Genomic DNA, 26,564 nt, shown 5'->3' on the forward strand with positions numbered 1-26,564 from the left:
ACTCAGTCCAGAACCCATGCTTTAGTCAATGAAGATTTTCTAAGATGCTTCCAGTCATTGTCAACTGCGTGTTTTCTCTCTAATGCAGAATAAATATACATGCATTGTTATATTTAGTACTTAAAATAATTTTAAAAAGTTATCTATCTCTATGTAGATACTATTACCTGCTTAACAAAATATAAACTGACACATAGAAGGTTTAAACCATAATGTGCCCAGAGTCACACAGCTAGTAAGTGGTGAGATGAAAATCACACCTGGGTTTGTTTGACTTAAGATGAACTTTTCACCACTGTACATGTATGTTACCCTCTACCTTCCAACAATAGTGGGCTGGAGCAGGTGTTCTGCAGCTTGTAGCTTATAGAATCTACACTCTAAATGCTTATCTAACAGATAACTGAGACATATGTGAGGATCTGGAATTTTCTCTTGAGTGTCTGAGCTGATTAAGAAGACCTATTGCTTTAAATAGTTGATTTCTTTTTATCATTCTAACCATATCTTTTTTTGAAAGATTATTTATGTATTTATGAGAGGCACAGACACAGGCAGAGGGAGAAACAGGCTCCATGCAGGGAGCCCGACGTGGGACTCGATCCTTGGTCTCCAGGATCAGGCCCTGGGCTGAAGGCGGAGCTAAACTGCTGAGCCACCCACGCTACCCTCTAACCATATCTCTAGAGAATTTTCAGTTTTACTTCTGCTTGAACTGCTAAATTATTTTGAACTTTTTCCATTAATACTATTAGTTATTTTTAAAACCAATTCATGAAAAGAATAATTCAGGAGTCCCAAATCTGTTTTTGCACCATGATTTTCACATGGGTAGCAGAGACCATCTGTTCAAAAGTGCATGGCTACTTTTCATTAACTTTTTTATACTTATGGTCTTTAAAATAAATTAATTAATTAATGGTCTTTACCTATGTGTAATTATGTGTATTGTCCTGCAAAGGATGGGATTTTTTAAAAAAAATTATCAGAGAAATTAAAGATAATAAATGGAGAGAGCAAAATCATAAGGAAACTCATGCTTGTTTAGAATATCTGCAGTGAATATATTTTACTTATTGTCAAGCACATCTCTAATATTGTAGCAGCATTATTAGTAATCACTGGGCTTCTAAAAAGTAAAGACATTTAAGTGTGGGGATTAATGTTGCTAGAGGGATAAGATTCATGGTGCTTTGTGAATCCTACAGTAACCTGTCTGGATAAATATTGTTTTCCTCCATGGAAATAACACTATAGGTATTAAGCTGAGGTTTAATAAATATTATAATCAAATTAGTGATTCTCTTCTATAGAGAACCTTAGTTTTCTCTCTCTGGGCTGTGTATATATTATAAGTATATATTGCCAAATGTATCTGTACATCTATCTACATATAAAGATACGTGTCACTAAATAAATATATTAAATGCACAGTGTAATATGTATGCATGCACATGTACGTATGCATTTTAAATGACTGTTCAATTACCATTGGTACCAATGACAATAGCAGAATGCTGTCTATCCCAGGTCAGAACTAAAATGAGCAATTAGTTTTAGGGTGATTTTCTTAGCCGGAAGAGATACAATGAGAGACTTCTGTACAGACTATTGTTTAAGCCTCCGTAAAATCCTGAATCTAGAAATAGCTGTCCAATTCATTGGGATGTCACAACTTATTAGTGAAATCAATAAACACAGGAAATAGATATTCACCTGTAGTCACCAGTCTAGTCTTTCTATACATTATTCTCTAAAATTTCAATATCTGAGACCACAGAAATTCAAGACCAAAGAAACTATGTTGGTAAAAGATGTGTAACTCTGGAGAATAATTCTGGCTACTGCATTTTGTACTTTTAAAGAGACATTTTTTTTTTTTTTGCTCCCAAATCCTGCTTACTAAAGCATAAATGAAGAGTCTCATCTTTCACAGATAATGCATATACAGTACCGTATCTAGTTTTAGCTATATTGCACTATCTTTTAATTCATAAGATTTTAAATTGCCTGCTATCTTTCAATGAGTACTCTTTTGGTACATTTCCCATTCTGATCCTGTTAAAACAGCTTGCTAGTTACCAGACTTTTTGCCAAGCGTCAGCATGTTGCTATCGTGCTTCTTTGTGTAGCCATCTTTCCTCTAATCAACTTATTGCTAAGACACTTTATGTGCATACTCAGATTAATTCCAGCCCAGGCCTATGTTAGTTAGGATCCTCTCATATGATTGCCAAAAAAGTAGCAGAGGTAGGTATGATTTGCTCCTTGCTAAATAGTTAGACAATGTCAATGATTTAAGACCAACTATTGGAAGAAGCCTACCTTAAGGAATGAGTCTATTATTTTAAGAAGATTTAGCAATTAGGCATTTTTCTAATAATGATTTCCACTAAATTCTATCTTGAAATTAACGAGATTGATAATAAAAACCTTTCATTCAGGGATCCCTGGGTGGCGCAGCGGTTTGGCGCCTGCCTTTGGCCCAGGGCGTGATCCTGGAGACCCGGGATCGAATCCCATATCAGGCTCCCGGTGCATGGAGCCTGCTTCTCCCTCCGCCTATGTCTCTGCCTCTCTCTCTCTCTGTGACTATCATAAATAAATAAAAAAAAAAAAAAAAAAAAAACAAAAAAAAAAACCTTTCATTCAGTGCTATCACAATAGATTTAATGAATACATTGGCTGTTTGCTTAGCCCCACAACCAGCTTCATTTAGCAATAAATGGCATAATAGATATCATTTCAATAAAAAAAAAAAAACAAACACAGGTGTGGCTAGGCTCAAAAAACTGTTAATCCAATATAAACAAAGGGGAAACATCGTATGATTGTGGTTTGTCATTTTTGTATTATTTAACATTCATCTTTTAAAGATTTTATTTGAGAGAGAGACAAAGCATGAGAGAGAGATCACAAGCAGTGGGAAGGGCTACAGGAGAGAAGACTCCCTGCAGGGAGTCCAATGCAGGAATCAGAGGACCCTGGAATCATGACCTGAGCCAAAGGCTCAGGCACTCAGATGCTTAACTGAGCCACTCAGGCACTCTTATTTAGCATTCCTTTTTGGAGTATAATTTCTTATTTTATATAGTTGAAGTACATTTACCTATCACTGTGGCCTGCAATTCAAGAGTGAGTTCTTAGAGAAAAATGCAGCAATATGAGTAAAATAAAAAAAAATGTGGACACCTTAGATGTAGGTATGACATATTAGATGAGAAACTGCCACTTTGAGCTACTTGAGAAGATCTATGCACAGGGTCAATTTCCATGAACAGGTGAAAACTGAAGGTGAGTTATATTCCTGACTTAGTTCCATCTACTAAAAACTAATTGATTTCAACTCCTTGGCTGCATTGCTAAAAAGCTTCAGTTTATGGGATGTGTATCTATCTCAGTATTTCAGATTGAGACTTTAATCCTTCTCTTTGGGAAAATTAACTCATTCAATTACAGGATCCATGAGTTTAAATAAATCACATAGTCTTCATAATCTCCATATGATTTTTAATCCAATTCAAGGATAGCGTTTCATATTTTTTAGATAATAGCCTTAGTGAGATACATTTCACATACCATAAAACTCTTTTTTTTTTTAGCAATGTATGATTTAGTAGTTTTTACTATATTCACAAAGTTATGCAACCATCACCATTCTCTAATTTCAGAACATTTCATTACACCCCCCCCCCGAAAGAAACCTAGTACATTTTAGCAGACTCCCATTTGCTAGCACCTATCAACCACTAATCTATTTTTTTCTCTCTAGATTTAATATGGACATTTATATAAATAAAGTTACCACGACATGTGGTGTTTTATGGCTGTTTTTTTTCCTTCACTTAATATTTTCAGGGTTGTAGAATGAATCAGTGCTTCATTCTTTACTGCTGAATTGTATTCCATTGTATATACAGGCCACCCTTTGTTTTTTGATTTATTTAAATTGCAGTTAAACAGTGTAATGCTGGTTTCAAGTGTACAGTATAGTGACTTTACAATTCCATACAACACCTGGTGCTCATCACCAGGGCCCTCAATCCCCATCCCCTATTTAACGCATCCCCCACTCACTCTGCCTCTAGTAACCATCAGTTTGTTCTCTGTAGTTAGTCTGTTTCTTGGTTTCCCTCCCTCTCTCCTTTTTCTCCCTCTGTTTCTTAAATTCCACATGTGAGTGAAATCAGATGGTATTTGTCGTTCTCTGACTTAGTTCACTTAGCATGATACTCTCTAGATCCATCCATATTGTTGCAAATGACAAGATTTCATACTTTTTTAAATGGATAAGTGCTATTCCATTTTATGTATGTACCACATCATCTTTATTCATTAGTCCATGGACACTTGGGCTACTTCTGTAATTCGACTATTGTAGATAAAGCTGCTATAAACATCCAAGTACGTGTATCCCTTTGAATCAGTATTGTTGTATTCTTTAGGTAAATACCTAGAAGCACAATTCCTGGGTCACAGGGTAGTTCTATTTTTAACATTTTGAGGAAACTCCACACTATTTTCCAGAGTGGCTGCTGCACCGATTTGCATTCCCACCTACAGGGCAAGAGGGTTCCCCTTCTCCACATCTTTGCCAATGCCTGTGGTTTCCTGTTGATTTTAGCCTTTTTTTTTTTTCTTTTGAGCGAAAGAGACTTTTATTAGGTTAATTCACTGAGATTTAGGGATTTATCTATTACAGCAACTAACATTTTATTTTAACTACCAGAGTAACCTTCAATTGAACCCCAAATTTAATGTATAACTTTGATAGAACAACTCAGTAAATATATATACCTCCCCAATACCATTTAACAGCCTTCCAAATATTTCACTTATCTATTTCAGTCCTCTTTATACTTAAAATGCATGTACATTTCTCAAACTACAAAATATCACCATCTTTCCTGCTGTTCTGATCCTGCAGATCTTAGACTAGCCTCTCCTCAAAGCTGCCTACATCCATGTATTTACCGAAAGGTGACTTTCCTATAACAGCTTTTTAGATCCAAAAGAAGAATCTGTTTTCTCTGCCTTGAAAATGATAACCCTGATTAACTCCTCTGTTTCTCACATTGCCTAGGAGTCCACCAAGGAGGTGGCTAAGCACACTCTATATATCTAAATAAACCACACTAACATTTTCAAAGTGTTTTCTTATAGGAAATGTACATTTTTTGATATGCACCTAAAAATCTGTGTCAACAGGAGAAGCAGTGGCCATTAGTCCCATTTGACTAACAAGTAACAGCCTAGAAGTAGATTTGCAGATCATCCAGCTAGTGTGTAGCTGACCCAGTCTTTGGCTTCCCACTTAGGGAAAAGTGCTATCGGTATTTAACCTAGCATAATACGTCGCTACTGTTTTCTTTTTTAAACTTTATTCTTGAGATCTGAGAGAGCATGTTATACTCTGCGTACTCTTCAACATCTATCACAGCTTCTCAAACATCACAGGCTCCAGTTAAAAAAAAAAAAGTTGATTGGATAATTGTTTCCAAGCTTCATATCAGTTATGCATTCATTTGCTCATTTTTAAAAATTTTATTTAAATTCAGTTAATTAGCACATAATGTATTATTGGTTTCAGAGGTAGAGGTCAGTGATTTATTACAGTGCTCATTACATCACGTGCCCTCCTGAATATCCATCACCCAGCTACCCATCCTTTGCCCCTCCCCTCCCTTCTAGTGCCCCTCAGTTTATTTCCTAGGATTAAGAATGTCTTATGGTTTGTCTCCCTCTGATTTCATCTTGTTTTTCTTCCCCTCTCTTCCCCTATGGATCCTCTGTATTGTTTATTAAATTCCACATATGAATGAGATCATATTATTGTCTTTCTCTGACTGACTTATTTCACTTAGCATAATACCCTCTAGTTCCATCCACATCATTGCAAATGGCAAAATTTCATTTTTTGATGGCTGAGTAATATTCCATTGTGTGTATATACATATACGTGTGTGTGTGTGTATGTATGTATAACTTTACCCACTCATCTGTTGATGGACATAGGGGCTCTTTCCATAGTTTGGCTATTGTGGACATTGCTGCTATAAACACTGGGATGCAGGTGCCCCTTCAGATCACTACATCTGTATCTTTGGAGTAAATACCCAGTAGTGTAATTCCTGGGTCAAAGGGTAGCTCTATTTTCAACTTTTTGAGGAACCTCCATACTGTTTTCCAGAGTGGCTGCACCAGCTTGCATTCCCACCAACAGTGTAAGAGGATTCTCCTTTCTCATCTTCGCCAACCTCTGTGGTTTCCTGACTTGTTAATTTCAGCCATTCTGATTGGTGTGGGTGGTATCTCATTGTGGTTTTGATTTGTATTTGCCTGATGCCGGGTTATGTTAAGCATTTTTTTTTCATGCATCTGTTGGCCACTTGTAGGTTGTCTTTGGAAAAATGTCTGTTCATGTCTTCTGCCCATTTCTTGATTGGATTATTTATTCTTTGGGTGTTGAGTTTGATAAGTTCTTTATAGATTTGGAACACTAGCCCTTTACCTGATGTGTCATTTAGAAGATATTGGAAATATCTTCTTCACTCTGCTGGTTGTCTTTTGGTTTTATCAATTGTGCAAAAGCTTTTTATCTTGATGAAGTCCCAATAGTTCATTTTTGCCATTGTTTCCCTTGCCTTTAGAGAAATGTCTAGCAAGAAGTTGCTACGGCTGAGTTCAAAGAGGTTGTTGCCTGTGTCCTCCTCTTGGATTTTGATGAATTCCTTTTGCACATGTAGGTCTTTTGTCCATTTTGAGTCTATTTTTGTGTATGGTGTGAGGAATGGTATGGTCCAGTTTCATTCTTCTGCGTGTGCCTGTCCAGTTTTCCCAATACCATTTGTTGAAGAGACTTTTTTCCATTGGATATTCTTTCCTGCTTTGTCAAATTAGTTGACCATAGAGTTGAGGGTCCATTTCTGAGTTCTCTATTTGATTTTGATTGAATTGACACATTGATCTATGTGTCTGTTTTTGTGCCAGTACCACACTGTCTTGATCACAGCTTTGCAATAGAGCTTGAAGTCTGGAATTGTAATGCCACCAATTTTGGTTTTCTTTTCTTTCTTTATTTCTTTTTTTTTTTTTTTTTAGCCATTCTGACAGGTGTGAGGTGATATCTCATTGTTTGCTTGATTAAAGTTTCCATTAAAATTCTAGTTAGTTAAATAATATACTGCAGTACTGATTTCAGGAATAGAACTTAGTGATTCATCACTTATATGTAATACCCATTCCCATCTATATACTCATACCCATCACCCATTTAGCCCATTCCCCACCCGTTTCCCCTCCATCAACCCTCAGTTTGTTTTCTAAAATTAAGAGTCTTTTATGATTTGCCTCCCTCTTTTCCCCCCCCCTTCCCTTATGTGGATCTGTTTTGTTTCTTAAATTCCCTTATGTGGATCTGTTTTGTTTCTTAAATTCCATATATGAGTGAAATCATATGGTATTTGTCTTTCTCTGAGTTTTTTTTTCACTCTGCATAATACATTCTAGCTCCGTCCATATCATTGCAACTGGCAAGATTTCATTCTTTTTGACAGCTGGTGTGTACATATATATATATATATATACACGTACACACACACACACACACATATACATACATACATACCACCCCTTCTTTATTCATCAGTCCATCATTTGGGCTCTTTCCAAATTGTTGATAATGCTGCTGTAAACACTGGAGTGCACATGTCCCTTTAAAACAATATTTTTTAAAAAAAACAATATTTTCGTATTCTTTGGGTAAATGCATAATAGTACACTTACAGGGTCATAGAATAGTTCTATTTTTAACTTTTTGAGGAACCCCATACTGCTTTTCAGAGTGGACATAGAGTTTGCATTGCCACTAGCAGTTTAAGGATATTCTCCATTGTCCACATCCTTATCAATGTATGTTGTTTCCTGCATTGATTTTAACCATTCTGACATTTGTAAGATGATTGTAGTTTTGTTTTGTATTTCCCTGATGGTCAGTGTTGTTGAATAGCTCTTCATGTGTCTGTTAGCCCTCTAGATGTCATCTTTGGAAAAATGTCCATTCATGTCTTCTGCCCACTTTTTATTGGATTATTCAATTATGTAGTATTGAGTTGTATCAGTTCTCTATATTATTGGATACTAAGCATTATCAGATATGTCATTCACAAATATCTTCTCCCATTTCCATAGATTGCCTTTTAGTTTTGTTGATGGTTTCCTTGGCTGTGCAAGAGCTTTTTATTCTGATGAAGTCCCAATACTTTAGTTTTGCTTTTATTTCCCTTGTCTCGGGAGACCTATCTAGTAAGAAGTTGCTATGGCCAATGTCAAGAAGGTTACTACCTATATTCTCCTCTAGGATTTTGATGGTTTTAAGACTCACATTTAGGTTTTTCATCCATTTCAAATTTATTTGTGTGTATAGTGTAAGAAAGTAGTACAGAAGAATGATCTTCTGCATGTGCATGTCCAGTTTCTCCAACACCATTTATTGATTTTGTGTGTATAGTGTAAGAAAGTAGTACAGAAGAATGATCTTCTGCATGTGCCTGTCCAGTTTTTCCAACACCATTTATTGATTTTTTTTCCATTGGATATTCTTTCTCCTTTGTCAAATACTAATTGACCATACAATCTCCACATGTTTTTATGTTTTGCATATAGCACTTCCTTAAATATTTCTTGAATGAACAAGTTAATAAATAAATGAAAGATTTCCCACTCCAAAAGACCTCTGCATTTATTATGAAAAATGGGACACAAGAAAAATAGCCGTGATAAAAGAGCAAGACCAGCATCAGAAGGTGTGCAAACAAAATGCCAACAGTTGGTGAAGTCAAGAGTAAGTGTAGGCATAACACACCTGGTTGAAAGATTGAAGCATCAAAGTCTCATTCTTGTGATTATTTTATACATGAATTTTATACTTTTCACATAGCTCAAAAGTATTCTGTCAAAATATCTGTTTTTCCTTAAAAAATATCCAATAGATAGTAAAAGGTAATAAAATTCTCTTCACACAAAAAATTCAATTATAGGCACCAAAAATTTACTAGGGAACTCCAGCCTTCTTACCCAAAGTATCTATACTGCATTCTTATTGCTTTTATCCTGGGCTCTGGTGTGCTTACTACAAGACTGGGGTTGGATAAGTCATAGGTTTCACTTTTGTCATGGATTCTAGACTTCCCCCCGTTTCCTCACCTGGAAGTACATGGGCCCAGCTAAATCATCCATACTTTGGGTCAGTACAGTTTTCTACAGTTAGCCTCTTTGGATTATTCACAAGTTTTTATTTTTATTCCATGATTGGGACTTAGGTGCACATCAGACCTTAAAATCATGTGTTCATTCTATAATATAGAGAGTTCAGGACAGAAACTCAGTGAAGGGGAAACAGAGCAGCTTTGGTAACATAATTAAAGAGATTTCATAATGGGCTTTAAAGTCAGATGGTCTGTGGTTGAATTTGACTTTGTTATTTAATATATGTGGATGCTACATTAATCCCGTACATGTAAAATGCACTTATTGTAACAGCCTTGAGGTATGCATTTCAACCCCATTTAACCAGTGTGTCTGAAACTCAGAAGTAAAGTAACATGCCCAATTTTGTACAGCTATTGAGGATACAACAAGGGGAGATTTAAAAAAAAATGTTTTGTGAAACCATATTGGGTTTGCCATTAAAGCAAAACTTACCACTTTCCTTTTATATAATAAAATATAGCCTGGACAGGACCTTAGTATATTACTGATTCAGGATATTGGTTATGGCATCTGAGATTTCTGACTTCTGATACTTGTGCAGAAGAAAAGAAGCATTAGTAAATAATAATAATCTAAAAGTTATGGTCGTTAAATATATTTATTTCTATTTAACATACAAGCTACACAAGATGTTTTACTTTATAACATTTAAGTAATTAGCATGTATTTCATTTTCACGTAATGAGGAAAACTATGTTTTAACATTTTATCAAAGCAAGTTCTCATTTTTTAATTAAGTGCTTGGTAATATTTATACCAATATGCAGAATGTTTCTATTATAATTCACTTGCTGTACTGTGATGTTTTATAAGGAGAAGGTTGTTTTTAACTGTTAAAGTATTCTGAATTAATGATATAGTGATAGTACATTTACCTTATTAACAGAAGTCAAATGTAGTTAAGGTAAATATTCACATCTGCAATTGTGTGCAACTCTTGCATTTTGTTTTGTTTTTATGGAGATGGTTGAAGAGCAATTTTATATACACAGACATTAGAGATCTTATTCCGCTTCTATTATCAGAGGTAAGGAAAACGGTATTATGGTGTCCCGTGGTACAAGGAGAAAGATCGTTCAGTAAGCATTTGAAGATGATACTTAATCAACCCAATTCCATATTAAAGCAATGCATGTGGGGAAGCAATGTGTGATGGCTAAAGTCACACTCTATTCATCTGGGAATCTTATGTGACAACCACATAGAAACACTGTTAGATTAAATAAAATCTTAAGAAAAAAAAAAACACTGTAAGAAGTAGTCCAAAAAAGTGGTTGAACTGAAAAAATATTTTCTTAAAGTGAAGGAATTCCTTGAGGTGGGGGTGGGGGAGAGAGACTTAGGAATCTGAGCCATCTACTTTTGAATTACTAGCGTTATGTGTTTGGAAAAGTGATGTGCACTTTCTATTATCTCCTCATCTCTATTATGGTTTTAGAGTAAGTTTTGCAGTAAGAAGAAATAAACTGTGGAAAGCCCCTAGCTCAGAGACTGACATGCAAAGGACCATTAGAGAATGGCAGGTATTAGCAAAGTCCAAAGGCTTTCATCCTACTACCTGTGATTGAATAGTAGGGAGCTTTAGTGAGATTATTTTTTATGTGATGCTGTTTAGCTTGTTTCCTGTTGCAGAGTATGGGCAGGGCTTTGCTCGGCCAGCCTACTCAATGGAGATAAAGCAAAGATTATTTTTCAGTAGCTTTGCAAGGATACTCCAGTTAATATTTGGCCAATGTCACAAAAAGCAAAGGCTTTTTGTTTGTTTACTCTTGATTTTTGTGTGTTTCATGAGGACAGTATTGACCAATAAATGTAGAACCTACCTCTAAAGGGAAGTGGCTTTAGAGACCTGATACACTCTCCTGTGTTCTTCTTATCCATTAGATGTAATTGTTATTTTGGGGGGTGGGGTGGGGTCGGGATTATTTACTAGCTTTATTGCTTTTCTTTTAGAAATGGTACCTCAATTAAAAAAGATAAGTCCTAACTGGCTGAAGCAAAAAGAGTAAATAATTGACTTGGGTAACTGAAACGTCTTGATTTTGAGCTAGCTTAGTTTATGCCTTGATGGGGAGACTCACACTGCAACTCTCAGCCTCCGTCTGTATTTCCAATCTTAAATCCTACTCCCTCTGGATCAAGGGTTCCATAACCATTGCTAGTAGTTTACATACAGTTTCTGTTCCTTTGTCTTCATTTCCCGAGATACTCATTCTCTGAATTGTTACGTATCCACAGGGAAAGGTCAGTTAAATTCATTACTAGTTGGAGCACAGACAGCATTAAATTATGAGTTAGAATGTTGCCATAAAAGTGTCATTGGGAAGAATAAGCAAGCACTTCTACTTCTGTGAATTCTGGAATAATTTCTCTAGTTTGCCTTTTACTTTACTGATTAAATTTTCTGCAATGCTTGAGGCAGATTTTAGTTTTATTCTATAGTTTTCTCAAAAGCTTTGCTTAGTTGATTTGGCTTCTTACCATCTCAGCTTGTACTTGTGTTAGATTTTCATCTCACATTTTTGCTTCTCATTTCTTAAGGTTTATCATTTAGTTGTATTGAATTTGCAAAGAAGATGGTTTCCAGAATATTTATCTGCTTTCTGTGGGAAGCTATTGTCAGTGTTAGGCTTTTCTTTAGCATATTCAGAGAATTATTCCTTTTTTGTTGTGCTTTAGAATCTTTTCATGACCCCATCATGTTATCTTTTCCCTTAGTTGATCTGTCTTCAAATGGTGCGTAAAATTCTATTGCCCTTCATGTCTAGTATTTAGAGAAATTCTTTTCTGATACCTGGATGTTAAAAACATTGGTTGGGTAGCCCGGGTGGCTCAGTGGTTTAGCGCCACCTTTGGTCCAGCACATGATCCTGAAGACCCAGGATGGAGTCCCGCCTCTGGCTCCCTGCACGGAGCCTGCTTCTCCCTCTGCCTGTGTCTCTGCCTCTCTCTGTGGGTCTCATGAATAAATAAATAAAATCTTTTAAAAAATGGATTAATTGGTTGTTTAATGGGTAACTAAGAAGTTTTAAAAATGCTCCCAATTAACTAGCATACTATTTTCCTATTACTTACAGTATTCCTTTAATTAAACTGCTACGAACGCATATACATGCATACTCCCTCGTCAAATGCCCTAATGGTAGGAAGGCTGAAAAGCTGTGGAGCTCCCAGAATGGCTCCAGAAACAACAACCAGGTTCACACATTAGTAAGTAATTTACGCCAGGAATGCTTCCATGCTAACAAAGATTGTAAAATGTCATTGATTGTGGGGTGAGTTCTGAATTTCACGTGTGGATTTTAAATGTCTGCATCTTGGAATTGATGAAATATTATATTAGCTTATTAATATAAAGCTTCTTAACCAGACTTAAAGAGTTAGCTCTACCTAGGAAGGTAAGAGACATGTTTGCCGTCTCTCATTAAGTTCAACTATAATTTAATCTCTTCCCTTCCACTAACCTGTATAGTCTTTAGTTTCTTAGTGGAATAAGGGCTTCACTTGGTTATATTCTCTCCTTAATTTAACAGTGCAGAAAAGAAGACCTCTCCATGCAGCAAGAGATGAATACAGTAATTTGTACAATTAGCTAGCTGGGGCCCACTTTTCTTTGCCTTGTAAATATTAAATGTGACTGGCCTCATGTCAGACCTTTTCCTCCTTTCATTTAAAATTTCATCTTGTACCTTCTTGTGCTTATTTCATAAGCTAAATTCCATAGTAAACGATTAGGTTCAAAAACTACTTAAAGATAGAATAATAAGAGACCAGAGAATTTGTTTATCCATTCTCATTGTTTTAAAGAAATGTCCAGTTCAGAATAGATTTGAAATAATGAAATAAGAGTATACTTTATCACCAGTTTTATGCCACTTTATAATGTACATGCACATGCCTTTTTCTCAATGAAAGGGTTTTTGGGGCACCTGAGTGGCTCAGTTTTAAGCATCTGCCTTTGGCCCAGGTCATGACCTTGGGGTCCTGGATTGGAGGCCCCTTACCCCATCAGGCTCCCTGCTCAGCTGTTTCTCCCTCTCATGTACTCTCTCTCAAAAATAAAACCTTTTTTAAAAAAAGTTTTTGAGTAACTGCTTTTCATTAATGTCATCAATCAAAGCATCTAAATATGGTAGATGCTCTGCTTATTCACACATGAATCTGCTTATAAAGTTAACAGCCATTCTACATATTTCTGGTGAGTGGTTGATGTGTGTATGAAAAGGTTTTAGATGAGGCTTCTTTCAAGTGGAATAATCCCATTTATTTTCTTATCAATTTTTTTAATCTGTTAGCATTGTTTACATAACACATAATATGCAATTATTTAAATGCAAAGATATATGTAATAAGAAATATATTTTTTCTTTAAGCATCCTCTGGACATTACTGTAATTACGCTGAGAATCAGAGGGCAGACTCATACTAGAAGTAGGGTAAGTTCGATGCTTTATCCATCCATCGATTACTATATCAGATTCAAGAGGTCACCATCTACAGAATGTTTTCTTCAAATACTAGGTCTCTGGTGAATATAGATTGAACTTTTTGCCATTAATAGCCACGTTTCTTTTTTATTTAGAGGTTGCCAAAAAGAGTATCTAATTTTTCTCATAGCAATGCATACATTCTTGAGAGAATAGTTCAGTAGTAGGTCTAAGGAATATGTTCTTTAAAAAGAAGTAGGTTAATTCAGGGAGATGAAAATCTTTCATTTGTCATCAAAGAGACATGGGTGTACCACTTGCCTACTACAGGACTGTCAACAATTACTGTCCCCTTCTGAACAAAATTGTTCCTGTTTGCAAAATGGAAGCAATAATATTTACTTCCAACTTCACTGTAGAATGAAAGCACCATGAGGGAGGGATTTTGTCAGCTTTGTATACTGATTAAGCAAGTACCTAGAATTACCCATCTGATGATCATGAATTACTCAATAAAAAATGGGCTTTGAGATGTAGAGGAATTGTGATTATGACGTATCTTGCTCAGGACCATTCTGATTTAGGTACTAAAAGTCATGCATCCCAGGAAACTTCTGTCTTTGGCAGATTAGAGTGTTGGTTCACCCTGGGTATTGTGAAAATTGCAAAGGTGATGAAGATACCATCTAAGCAACCCAATACTTTATAGTCTAGCCAGGAAAACAGATGTGGAAACAAATGAGTTATAATCTAACAAGGAAGGATTTTAAGAAATTTGCAAAAGTGCTGTGGAAGACCAGAGGGAAGGATAAGTAATGTGGTCAAAGTTTGTTGAGGAGACTTCTACAGAGAGTGTTACATCAGGCTGCTGCTTGAAGGCTGAGTAGGAGCAGGGTCTGATGGTTAGTTGGTGCTCAGTTTTATCTCTTCGAAACACAGGTATGTTAGAGATGCTTTGCCTTGAATGTGTCTAGCTTTTTCAATTAGATTATAGTACCCCTAATAATCATCTCCTGTGAAACATGACAAAAAGGAGGGAAAGTGTAGGAAGGTGATTTAACTGCTTTCGTTCTTCTCCATCAAGTTCAGCAAAATATATATTTAGAGCAAACCAACCTACAGCATTTCCCCTGAACACTTAGTTGGATAGAGGCAGTAGAGGGTTTCAAACACTGTTATTACCACTAAATAAAAAAGGGTAACTTTCTATCGCAGGGGTTTTTGTGTTGCTTCAGATCAGCAACACTATTAAACTCTTAATATGTTGCCAACATGCATGTATAAGGGGATGAAATTTAGGTTTTGAATAAAAAAGTTAAAAAGAGAAGGAATAGTGGAAGATGATGGCTATGTTGGGTTAACAGACAAAATAAAAATATAGAGAACGCAATAGAATATTTAAATGTGTATTTCTTGCGCATGTAAATCAGTGCATTCTTTTCAGCAGTTTCTTAGTTCCAGTTCCTTTTCAGATCATTTCCCTGTTGAAGAGGTTTTAATGAGTGACCTACTTTGGGATTCCTTTCATTTTAAAAAAAAAAAGTATTTGCTGATGCCTTTTACAAATATCCCACATGGTTAATATCAGACTGCAGTAGGAGCCTAAGGGAGCATATGTGACCCAGAAAACTGTTATATCAAGTCAGTTTAGAAATGATAGGCTGCAATGCCCAGTCTCTTAACTCCAGTGGACTTTACAAATAAAATGAAGGAATGAGGCTCTGAATAAATGCCTAGAATTTATTCTAGGGGAGGGGGGCAAAAACCCTTGTACACATTCCTGAAGTAGTCATCAGGAAATCTTTTTATCAGATTTTATCTAATTTGAATGAGGTTCTCTCTTTCTCTCTCTTCTACACACACACACACACACACACACGTATATGTATATAATATATTTAGATTTTTGGCTTATCTGAAGTGTATCCACAGTGAGGAGGTAACACTGAGTTTGCCAATTATTTTTAGGATTTTGAAGTCTTATGGGTGGTTATTTTATAATTAAATGACAAGAAGTAATTTGGAGCAACACAATGATCCAAACATAGAAACTTTTATTACCTTTCCTCTTAGCCATGCAGCTCTTTCCTTCCTCAAAATACATCTGAAGAAGAGAAAGTTAAACACATTAAAATAGGAAAAATATTCAATATGCAAATGACTTTATTTTGAAAATAACACAACTATGAAGACCATATTCTACCCCCCCCCACACACACCCTTTTTTTATTGGCAGATTTTGGTGTACACTATCTGAAATGGAGATATGCTGTTGTACCATTGCCATCAGTGGCTTAGGGGGTAGCTTGGGCTCCCTGTCTCTGATAAAAGTGATAAAAATAACACTTATAAAGAAAAATCCTGTAGGTTCACAAGGAATTAGTGAAAGAATTTTGAAATGTATAGTCTTGGGATTCAGAGAAATTATTTTGTAGGAGATAAGGAAGAAAGCTAATGAGCTCTGGAGTCTACTTCCTCTTTATCCTGTCACCTTTAAAAATTAATTTTGTTCCAAATAACATTTAGTAAAGTTGCACTAAATGTAAACAATTAAAAAGTACACAAAGACTATTAAGTCAGTTTTGGAAAATATAGAGGCTACTTAGAAGCCAGCCAACTTCCCCACAGGGTCTCATGGATAAGAGTTTGGGATCTGAATGAAGAGGATCAAACCCTAGAGAAAATAATCAAACTGGAGAACTCAGACATTAGTCCAAATCTTTCATAAAGCAAACACCAAGATGGGATTAAAATGGAACCCATTTATCACTGGAAATACCTGTCAGGGCAAATGGGGAGGGAGACAAAAGAAACTGGAAGAAAAAAAAAAAAAAGCATCAGATTACAGTGTAGGTTTGATTCTGAGTAAAATAAAGAAAGATAAAGTGGGTAAAAAGGGGAAGAAAGTAGGTTAAGGAGAACTTGTAGAGCATAATTTCAAGGACAACTTGTTAAGGTCTTTGGGAATGTGTGTGAGCCAGGGTGGGGGTGTTCCTGGAGTCTGAGTTGGCCGTCATAGTTGTCTAGCTTCTACCAGTATTGAGCATGCCTTATTATCCCTGCTATGCTCATTAGTTGGCTGGGAGAAACCTCTGGGAAATGTAGCCTCAGCATGAACTTAGTGATGGATTTTTGAGAATGTCACAACTGGAATGGTCAATTATGCTCCCTGCACTTGGAGACCTGAAAGATGCATTCTCATGGACACTATGCCAGCCTTTGCATGAAGATAAATAAATAAATACATTCATTCATTCATTCCATCTCACAGGTTGAAGAAAAAATTAATTTTATTTCTAAAAGGAATGAAAACCTAGGCTTGATTCACATATACTTCCTCTCTTTCTTTTATCCTTTGTAAAACCAATGACTCAGCACCATCCTGACAGGTTCTATACTAAATGCTTTGCTAATGTAGGGATTCAAGCTGGTACCAAATGTTTGGTTGTCTAGGTGATAATGGTTTGGACGGTTGATATACCAAGTGTCCCAGACATTGTCCACTCTTTGAAGCGGTTCAACTGTTCGCTTTTAGGCATGTGAGAAAATTATTATGTTTAAATCCCTGCAAAGAAGAATGGGTAGAAATGACTGAGCAGGAAATCATGGGCCTGGCCAGATGAATTATAGTTGAACATATTCTAAATTACTCAAACAGAAAACCAAGACAATACTCTAACAACAAATCTCAAACTTTTTGGGTCAAGAACATCTTTAACCTTGTTTACATGGATTATATCAATATTTACTATGCTGCAAATTAAGACAAAGTTTGGCAATAAAGAAATACTCAAGCACACATTTCATTGGCCATCAGAATAAATGTCAGAGCAATGATGTCATCACAGGTCATGTAGCCTCTTAAACTCCATCACACATTCGGGAAATAGAGTGCAAATAATACATTAATGTTTTTTTATGGACCTGGAAAGATCTTAGGGCTCCCCAAGTGTCCCCAGACTATATTTAGAGAACTGCTTGTCTAATTTTATAGACTGACCACAAAATACTACCAGGGTTTAGGAGACCTGGGTATCTCTGGGTCTGTATGTATCTCTGCGTTATGTATGTGTCAAGTAGTTCATGCCTATGGACAGCAGATCCTAGACTTAAGGCAGGCCATGCTCTGGTGATGCTGGGGTTCCTAATGTAATAACTGCTTCATTCATGTTGATACAAGGAATTGTTTGAGGCTAAGTCTATAGAGGTTCAGCTACCAACACCTACACTTGACAGGGCCAAGGGATTAGAACTATTAATAATAGTTCAGTTTCCAACTGTACTTCCCTAACTGGAAGCAAATAAGGGGAACATCCAAGAGAATTTCACTAGACTGGGCACCTGTCTATAGATGGTGGGTAGAGAAAAATCACTCAGATTCAGATATTTCTTGAGATCGCAGTACAGTAATCAACTAAGGTTGGTAACAGAAAGTGGTGGATCCTTAAATTTACTAAATGCATGAATGAATGAACAAACAAAATGCTCACTTTTACATTGAGAAAAGTTCATTGAGAATATGGTGATGGGGGAGAAATAGGCATAAATCTTATTATGAAGACTGCAGCAGGGTGAGAAACCAAGCTGAAGAAGTAAAAATGGTCTTACCTCAAGTGGGAAAGTTCTTGTTCATCTTTCTGTCTTTGAACATGGTGGTTTTTTTCCGACTTGTACTGTCCTGCCCCAAAATATGCTTCTGGTAAGTCTCAGACCATTGGTTATAAAATTCTATGTGAAAATGGTCCTGTGGGCAGGTTCACTGGTCTTTCAAACTGTAAGTTCTTTGAGGATAAGATATGAACTTGTTCCATCTTGGAATTCCTAGAGCTTAGCACAGTGGTTGGCAAATAATTAATATTCCTTGTTGAATGGATAAATAAATATCACAAGAGGATAAATGAGTGGCTAATTTCAAGAAAAAAAATATATATAAAGATAATATGTAAAAGAATCAATGCTTAAATTTTTCCCCCTTGATATTGACCTCACTAACTCACCATGGGCTTTATTCTTATTTAATCATTGCTTTGAATATCATGATGTAGTTGGTATCCCAACTTAAATATTTTGTGAATAAGGGAGTTGTAGATCATACCCAGTATCTTTTTAAAAGTTTTATAGACCACAGCAGGGAAAAGAAAGTCTTTTTTTCATACTGTCTTGTTTCAGAAGCCCAGAACCAGATACAAAAAGCCACAAATTTTATGATTCCATTTATATGAATCATCCAGAATATGTAGATTCATAGAAACAGAATGCGGAGTAGTGGTTGCCAGGGACTAAGGGGAGAGGAGAATGGAAAGTGCTTAATGGATTTCCTTTGGGAGTGATGAAAGCATTTTGAAGCTAGATAGTATGGTGATGATTGCACAACATTGTGAATGTACTAAAATACCACTGAATTGTACACTTTAAAGTAGTGAATGGTTAATTCTATGTTAAACGAATTTTACTGCAATTACAAAAAATTATCCGGCCCAAAGTTTAGAGTGCTTTGCAGGGCTGTTAGGCAGTGGTTCAAGTTTTGGGTGGTTGGGAGCTACTCTTGTATTACAATTACTGCCTAATTTTTTTCCTTTATTCAACACTTACAAGCAGATAGTCTGAACTGGGCACTGTGCTATCTTTTCAGAAGAATGCATACCCCAGACTAATACGGGCCTTACCCTCTTGCAACTTACAGCCCAGTCACGGATCTAAATGTTAACTTACTTTCACATAGTCTCATTATCTTTATATGAGTGTATTAAATGCTACTTTAAAAATAGATATAAAGATGTCACTTTTGGAGAAGATGTTGTGATAAATTCTGATTAGTAATTATCTGTACCAATCCTGTGAGGAAGAAAATTAAATACATTTTTCTTTGGTAAATACAGAATTCTCCTTAACCTTTGTTTAAATTAAGAAACTTAAGGACAGATACCTCAAATGTTGTATTTTAATTCAATTTCTCTTGCTATTGAACTTAATTTTGATGCATGCATTTAAAAAATTGTGATTATTTCCCTTTTTCCCAGGTCTTTCAGCATCAGTAAATGAACTTTTGCAATCTGAAATGATGTATAACCATATGAGTAATTCCAATAGTTTAAAAAAAAACTTAAACTATTCAGCAAAAAATTGTTGGAATTTTAAGAGAATGAAATTCAATATGGATGTATTAAGCATATATTAAGTGACAGTTACAGCCCTAAGCCCTATGGCAGAGATTCAAAGAAAAATATTTAATTCTGTACTAGATGATATTACAGTCGTATAGTAGAGTAGGGAAAATCTGATAACCACATAGATAAATATAATAGAAAATGCAGGAAACAAAGTATCTTAAGAAATATGCAAGCCTGAAATAAAGACTGGAAAGAGACACTCATTCAGTGCTCTAATGACAGATTTCACTGAAGGAGGGATGCTTGGTGGCTAGTAATAGAATTTTGGAAGGAGATTTAGAGTGAGCGGGAGGCAATTGCAACAATAGAAAACACAGCAAGTGCAATGATGAGAAACCTGAAGATAGGCACAGGGAATAGGCAGCATCAAAAGGCTGCTACAGTATGTTCTAAATGTCAGTTATACATGTCCTTCCTTAAATGATTGTGCCATATTTTCCATATTTGCATATGTATATTTGCGATGTTATTGTTTTTTCAAACTATTTTTTAATATTTTTTGCATGTCATACAGTTTTTTAAATTTATTTAAATTCAGTTAACATACAGTGTATCATTAGTTTCAGATGTCAAGTTCAGTTATTCACCTGTTGAGTATAACACTGAGTCTCAATACATCACCTGCCTTCCTGAATGCCTTAATGCTGGTCACCCAGTTACCCCATCCCCCCCCACCCACTTCCCAAATACTTTGCATTTGCATTTGAGAAATACTTCTGATTTTACATTCCCATGAACAGAATATTATAATAAAATTAAACATAAGTAAAAGAAACAATGTTACTCAATTTGAACTAGCAAATTTAACAATAAATAACCAACGACCTGAAAATAATTACAAAATGCACTTGATTTATAAATATGCATATGTGAATTTTAATACTTCATGAGAAGGAATAGGATATTTTATGGTTGATGGAAACAAAAGGGGATTTCATAATGCTTACTTTGAAACAAAGACAAAAGTTCTATATCAATAAAATGATTCAGCAGCTAGTTGAAAAGGGCAAAACATTTTAATTTCTCTACGAGTCTGGGATCCTGAATATTGATTTTTACTGAAATAATTTATTGGACACATTTTCCAAAAATGGAGTATTTTCAGTGATTTTTATGTCGACATGTTTTGCAAAACTGATGTTAAAATGGATAAAACAATGTTAGAGCAAGCTGGACAAAGTATGATTGAAGGAAATGTTGGGAATCATCAAGAGTGGCACCTTTTTCTTTGGTTCCTTAACAACCAAAGATTTGTGCCCCAGGTTGGCCTTAGCCTACAAAGTTCTCACTCTAAGGTGAGAGCCTAGCTAAGTCTCTGGTAAAGGGATAGGGGAGAGTAAGGGCAGGAGGGAGAATAAAAGCTAGTTCTCTGACTTAGCATCTGCATGAGAGTGTCAGTAATAGCAGTATCTGAATCAGGGATCTAGATCCTTCTGATGAATAGTATATTGGGTTCTGAACCTAAGAGCAAACTGTGTAAGACCAGCAGAAGTACCAAAGCAGATCAGAATAAGATACATGGAGTCAAAGGACTATATATGCCAATTTTTTTTTATGTTACTTCCCTTACTCTGCACACGCACCGATCCTTTCTGCCTTTAAACAATTACTTTTTATAGATAAACCCTTAACTGCATTAGGTAATTCCATAATTGACATTTAAAAATGGAATTCAATCATCTTTAACTATGAAAGAGAAGGGACAAATTAAAGCAATAATAGTACAATTATTGTTTGCTCAGGGTGGGATGGAGAACCAAGAATAATGAGTAGGCATGGTTCTTCTTTAGCATGTCCTTCTCAATTTTCATCTCAGTCTCTCCTACAACTGGATTATTTGATGAGAGCAATGTGTGGCTATTAGAAAGTTTGCCTCTTTTTTTTTTTTTTTAAGGTATTCTCGATACTCAGCATAGGGCTTGGATTCATGACCTTGAGAAGAAGCATCAATGCTCTTCAGACTGAGGCAGCCAGGCACCCTGAAAGCCTGCCTATTGATATAACAGACCAGACAATGAGAAAACAGTCTGAGATATTTACTCAGGCAGGAGGCAAAGGGAAGAAGCAAGTGAGGAGAAAGAGGGTCAAGATGTAGCTGATGTCAAGTAAGGGATAAACAGATCACATAAATACATATTTTGATGAACATTTATCATTCATTCAAAATATGGACTGAAGAATAGAGCCTGGAATAGTCGGGTGATCTTTACCCCTTTAGGAATTGATTAATATCAAGTCTTATACCTGAGACTGAATGGAAAATGAGTCTAAGTGTTAGTCCATCTTTGGATTCCATTGCATATTAGTTTGTTGCAGTGATATATTTGACTATATCTCACCTTCAAACATGGGGTCTCTACCAGGATTCGTCACCACAGGCTGTTGATAGTATGATACTCATAATCTCAAATAGTTCCATTTTCCTCTCTCAGACTCAGTAAAAGAAATATGAACTAAGTAAATAGACTCCACATAAACTGAAGTTCCAGAAACGAACATGGCATAACAGATGTCAATTCTGGTAGTAACTACTAATTTTGGCATTTAAATATGTACGAAGCATGTTTATACATGTTACTATATGTGGAGCAACAACCCTATGAAGAAGATATTAATACTCCTTTACAAGAATCATTTGAAGATTGGAAAAATTAAATGGGCTGCACAATATGGAACAAATTGATAGTAATGGGACAGATATTTTTAATTGGGATCTAATTTCCAGGATTACATACTTTCTACTAAAGTGTAGGTCTAAATTATAATTGAGATCGCTAAAGTTTCTCTCTCTCTCTCACACACACACACACACACACACACACACACACACGCAGACTCTGGCTTAGCAAACTACCATTGAAGTACATAACACTATTTCCCTACTCAATTATGTTTACTGTTGCTGCTTACTTGCCTCTCCAAAGAAGCCACCAAAACCATTGATCACAGAAAGCTAAATTTTTTGCTTACTACAGTAAAGGAAGACATTACCTTCACAGTATCAGTACCTCCTTGAAAGACAAAGTCAAAGGCAGGCTATTAATATTTGTATTTAAGGTAAGTCTTTCAGTGTAGGGGGGTACACTTGGATTTGATAAAATTCACTTCACAATAGCAGGCATTATAGTAGGTACTCTTGAAGAGTAACCATTTTCTTGACAAGTCCAATTGAGCTATTTACTGTTGTGAGAAGAGGCTATTTATGTAATGAAAACAAGTTGAGAAGTCTGTTTCTTGAATAAATATTCAGGAAATTCCTAAAGTGATAGTTTTATTTGCAACTTAATCTTCCTGGGCAAGAATCTCCTGGGAAAGTAAACTCCTGTCAAGGCAGATTGTCAAACAGTAAGCTAACTGGATATAGATGTTTCATTTCTCTTCACAAAAAAAACCATATAAAATTATGGTAACACTAAGAAATAGAAGTAATGCATCTTTAGCTTATTATCTGGCTCAACATAGAATTTAATATTTGCTATGATTAAAAAACCAGTAAATTAATGCAAATTGATAGTACAGGGCTTCCTAAAATGCATTGAAGGAATATTGGTTCCCATGAATTACTTCTGGACAAAAGGTTTATATACTTCAGTCAAATAGGCTTAGGAAGTATTGCATTTTATATACTTTTATTAATGAGTCATAATGTCCATAAGATTGGAGTGTTTGACTCCAATGCTCTGCAGTAAAATGAAGCAGTCCTTTTTAGTATTACATGAAGTGGTGAGGCCAGTGGCAAATTGAAAAGTTCATGGCTGCTTAAAGGCATTCAGACATGAATATATAGTGTTGGGTAAGATACAAGTAGAGAGGGAGGGAAGGAGGAAAAAAAAAGATGGAACATAGGAGCTAAACTCAGTCCTAGGACTAACAAGTGGGTAAGATTCAAGGTCTGATATTAAGTGAAACTACCTTGAATAGTGAATGAGAGGGCTTATTTATTGTCTACACCAAAACACTTTGTAGTGTTAAAGGATGCTCTGCCCAATTATATTTGGACAGCACATGTAATCTGGAACTCTGTTGGAAAAACTACATTCTATTATCACTCTATGCATTTTTATGCACTGTGTATTCCATGTCTATATTCTGGGTTACAACTTTGAGGGATGCTGAAAATAATCAAAGTCATATCTTAGAAATTATCCTGGTAAGAATTCTGTAAGAATTAATATACCTCTGAGGGTCATGGAAGTTTCTTCTCCCTAACACCAAATCCCCTTAGCTTACCAAAGATTTTCTAGGATAACTTATAGAATACTGACGTATTCTATGTATCTTAGGCAAAGAAAAGGAGGATATCAATTATGGTTTCTTGGCAATTACCTGATTTATTATAAATTTTAAGTTTTTTTATTTAGAACTAATGGCAATCCATGAAGTAAGAGCATGACCAGGCAGGCACAGTTAGGAAACTATAATATTTGGGTCATTATTGCATTTATTTTCCTTAGAATCTCTTAGATCATTTACAATAAAGATCATCAACTCATTAGGGCCAGATAAGGAAATGAGAAGACCACTGCTAATAGAATAATGGGGAGGTATGGGGATCAGGGCCCCATTTACAAGGCAGCCATTATTTAGCTCCACATAGCTATTGTCACACAAGAATGTAGTAAAAGTGCTTACGGATATTTGAAATTTTCATAAAGGATAGATATCTACATTTTATTATTACCCAATTTTAAAGCATTGATGCAATTTTAATAACAAAGACATGGCCCCGGCCAAATAAACCTTCATTGCGGTTTGGGTTTGTGGGTCACTAGTTTTCAAACTCTTGTGTAGATATTGATCTTGTAAAATAAGTGAACACTTAATCTTATATTAAGTTTTGGGTTTAAAAAAAAGTTTTGTGAAGGGGTAGTGGCTATTAACTAAATTTGCTGTGGTAATCATCTTGTAATATATACATATATTATACATTGTAGACCTTAAACTTCTGTATTATACATCGATATGTCTTCAATACCAACTTCAAAGCTGGTTTTACATCATAGGCCCAATATAGACGATAAGATAGTATCTTAGTAAGTTTTTATGTGATTCTACTTCGACCTTTGTCAAGACTACATATATCAGAAGGGAAAGTTGACAAATCTAGAGTTTAAAAACAAACCTCGGGAAAAACAGGCAAGATTGCGGAAGAGCAGGGTCTCCAGGTCACCGGTCCTCAACAAATTACCTAGAAAACCATCCAATCATCCTGAAAATCTACGAATTCGGCCTGAGATTTAAAGAGAGACCAGCTGGAACGCTCCAGTGAGAAGAGTTCGCGCTTCTATCAAGGCAGGAAGAAGGGGAAAAAGAAATAAAGGAACAAAAGGCCTCCAAGGGGGAGGGGCCCGCGAGGAGCCGGGCTGAGGCCGGGGGAGTGTCCCCAGGACAGGAGAGCCCCGGCCCGGAGGAGCAGGAGCTGCACCGACCTTCCCGGGCGGAAAGGGGCTCCCGGGGAATTGGAGCAGGATCCCCAGAAAGGCGGGGATGCCCTCGGGCTCCCTGGGACAGTAACAGAGGAACTGCGCCCCGGAGAGTGCGCCGAGCTCCCTAAGGGCTGCAGCGCTCGGCGGGACCCGGAGCAGCTCGGAGGGGCTCGGGGGGCGGCTCCGCGGAGGGGGCTGCGCGGCTCCGAGAACAGCTCAGCGGCGGCAGCTCCGGCGGAGGAAGAAGCTCTGCGCGGAGGGGGAGGCGCGGCTCCGGGAACAGCTCGGAGGGGCTCGGGCGGCGGCTCCGCGGAGGGGGCTGCGGGGCGGGAGCGAATCCAACAGCGCAGGCTCCGGAGCACAGGGCGACGGGACACAGCCCAGGATCCGGCCTCCCCCCGGGACAGGCAGAGGCCGGGAGGGCCCAGGACAGCGAGGACGCTCCTGCCTGGAGCTGAGCAGATCAGAGGCCCCGCCCCGGAGCCTCCAGTCCCTGCAGAAGGAGAGCCCCGGAGCTACTGCGGGAGCTGACTCCAGGGTCCCAGAGCTGCCCCCGCCACTGGGGCTTCCTCCCGGGGCCTCACGGGGTGAACAACCCCCACTGAGCCCTGCACCAGGCAGGGGCAGAGCAGCTCCCCCAAGTGCTAACACCTGAGAATCAGCACAGCAGGCCCCTCCCCCAGAAGACCAGCGAGACGGACCAGTTCCAAGGGAAGTCAAGGGACTTAAAGTGTACAGAACCGGAAGATACTCCCCCGTGTTTTTTGTTTTGTTTTTTTGTGTGTGTGTGTGTGTGTGCTTTTGTTTTCTTTCTTTCTTCTTGATTTCTGATTGCTTCCCCCACCCCACCCCACCCTTTTTTTTTCTTTTTTCTCCTTTCTTTCTTTTTCTTTCTTTTTCTTCTCTTCCCCCCCCCCTTTTTTCTCTTCTTTCTCTTTTTTCTTTTTCTCTTTTCTTTCCTTCTCTCTCTTTTTCTCCTTTTCCCAATACAACTTGTTTTTGGCCACTCTGCACTGAGCAAAATGACTAGAAGGAAAACCTCACCTCAAAAAAAAGAATCAGAAACAGCCCACTCTCCCACAGAGTTACAAAATATGGATTACCATTCAATGTCAGAAAGCCAATTCAGAAACACTATTTTACAGCTACTGGTGGCTCTAGAAAAAACCATAAAGGACTCAAGAGACTTCATGACTGCAGAATTTAGATCCAATCAGGCAGAAATTAAAAATCAATTAAATGAGATGCAATCCAAGCTAGAAGCCCTAACG

Source organism: Vulpes lagopus, chromosome 9 (genome assembly GCF_018345385.1).
Source record: "Vulpes lagopus strain Blue_001 chromosome 9, ASM1834538v1, whole genome shotgun sequence".
Lineage (NCBI taxonomy): Eukaryota > Metazoa > Chordata > Mammalia > Carnivora > Canidae > Vulpes > Vulpes lagopus.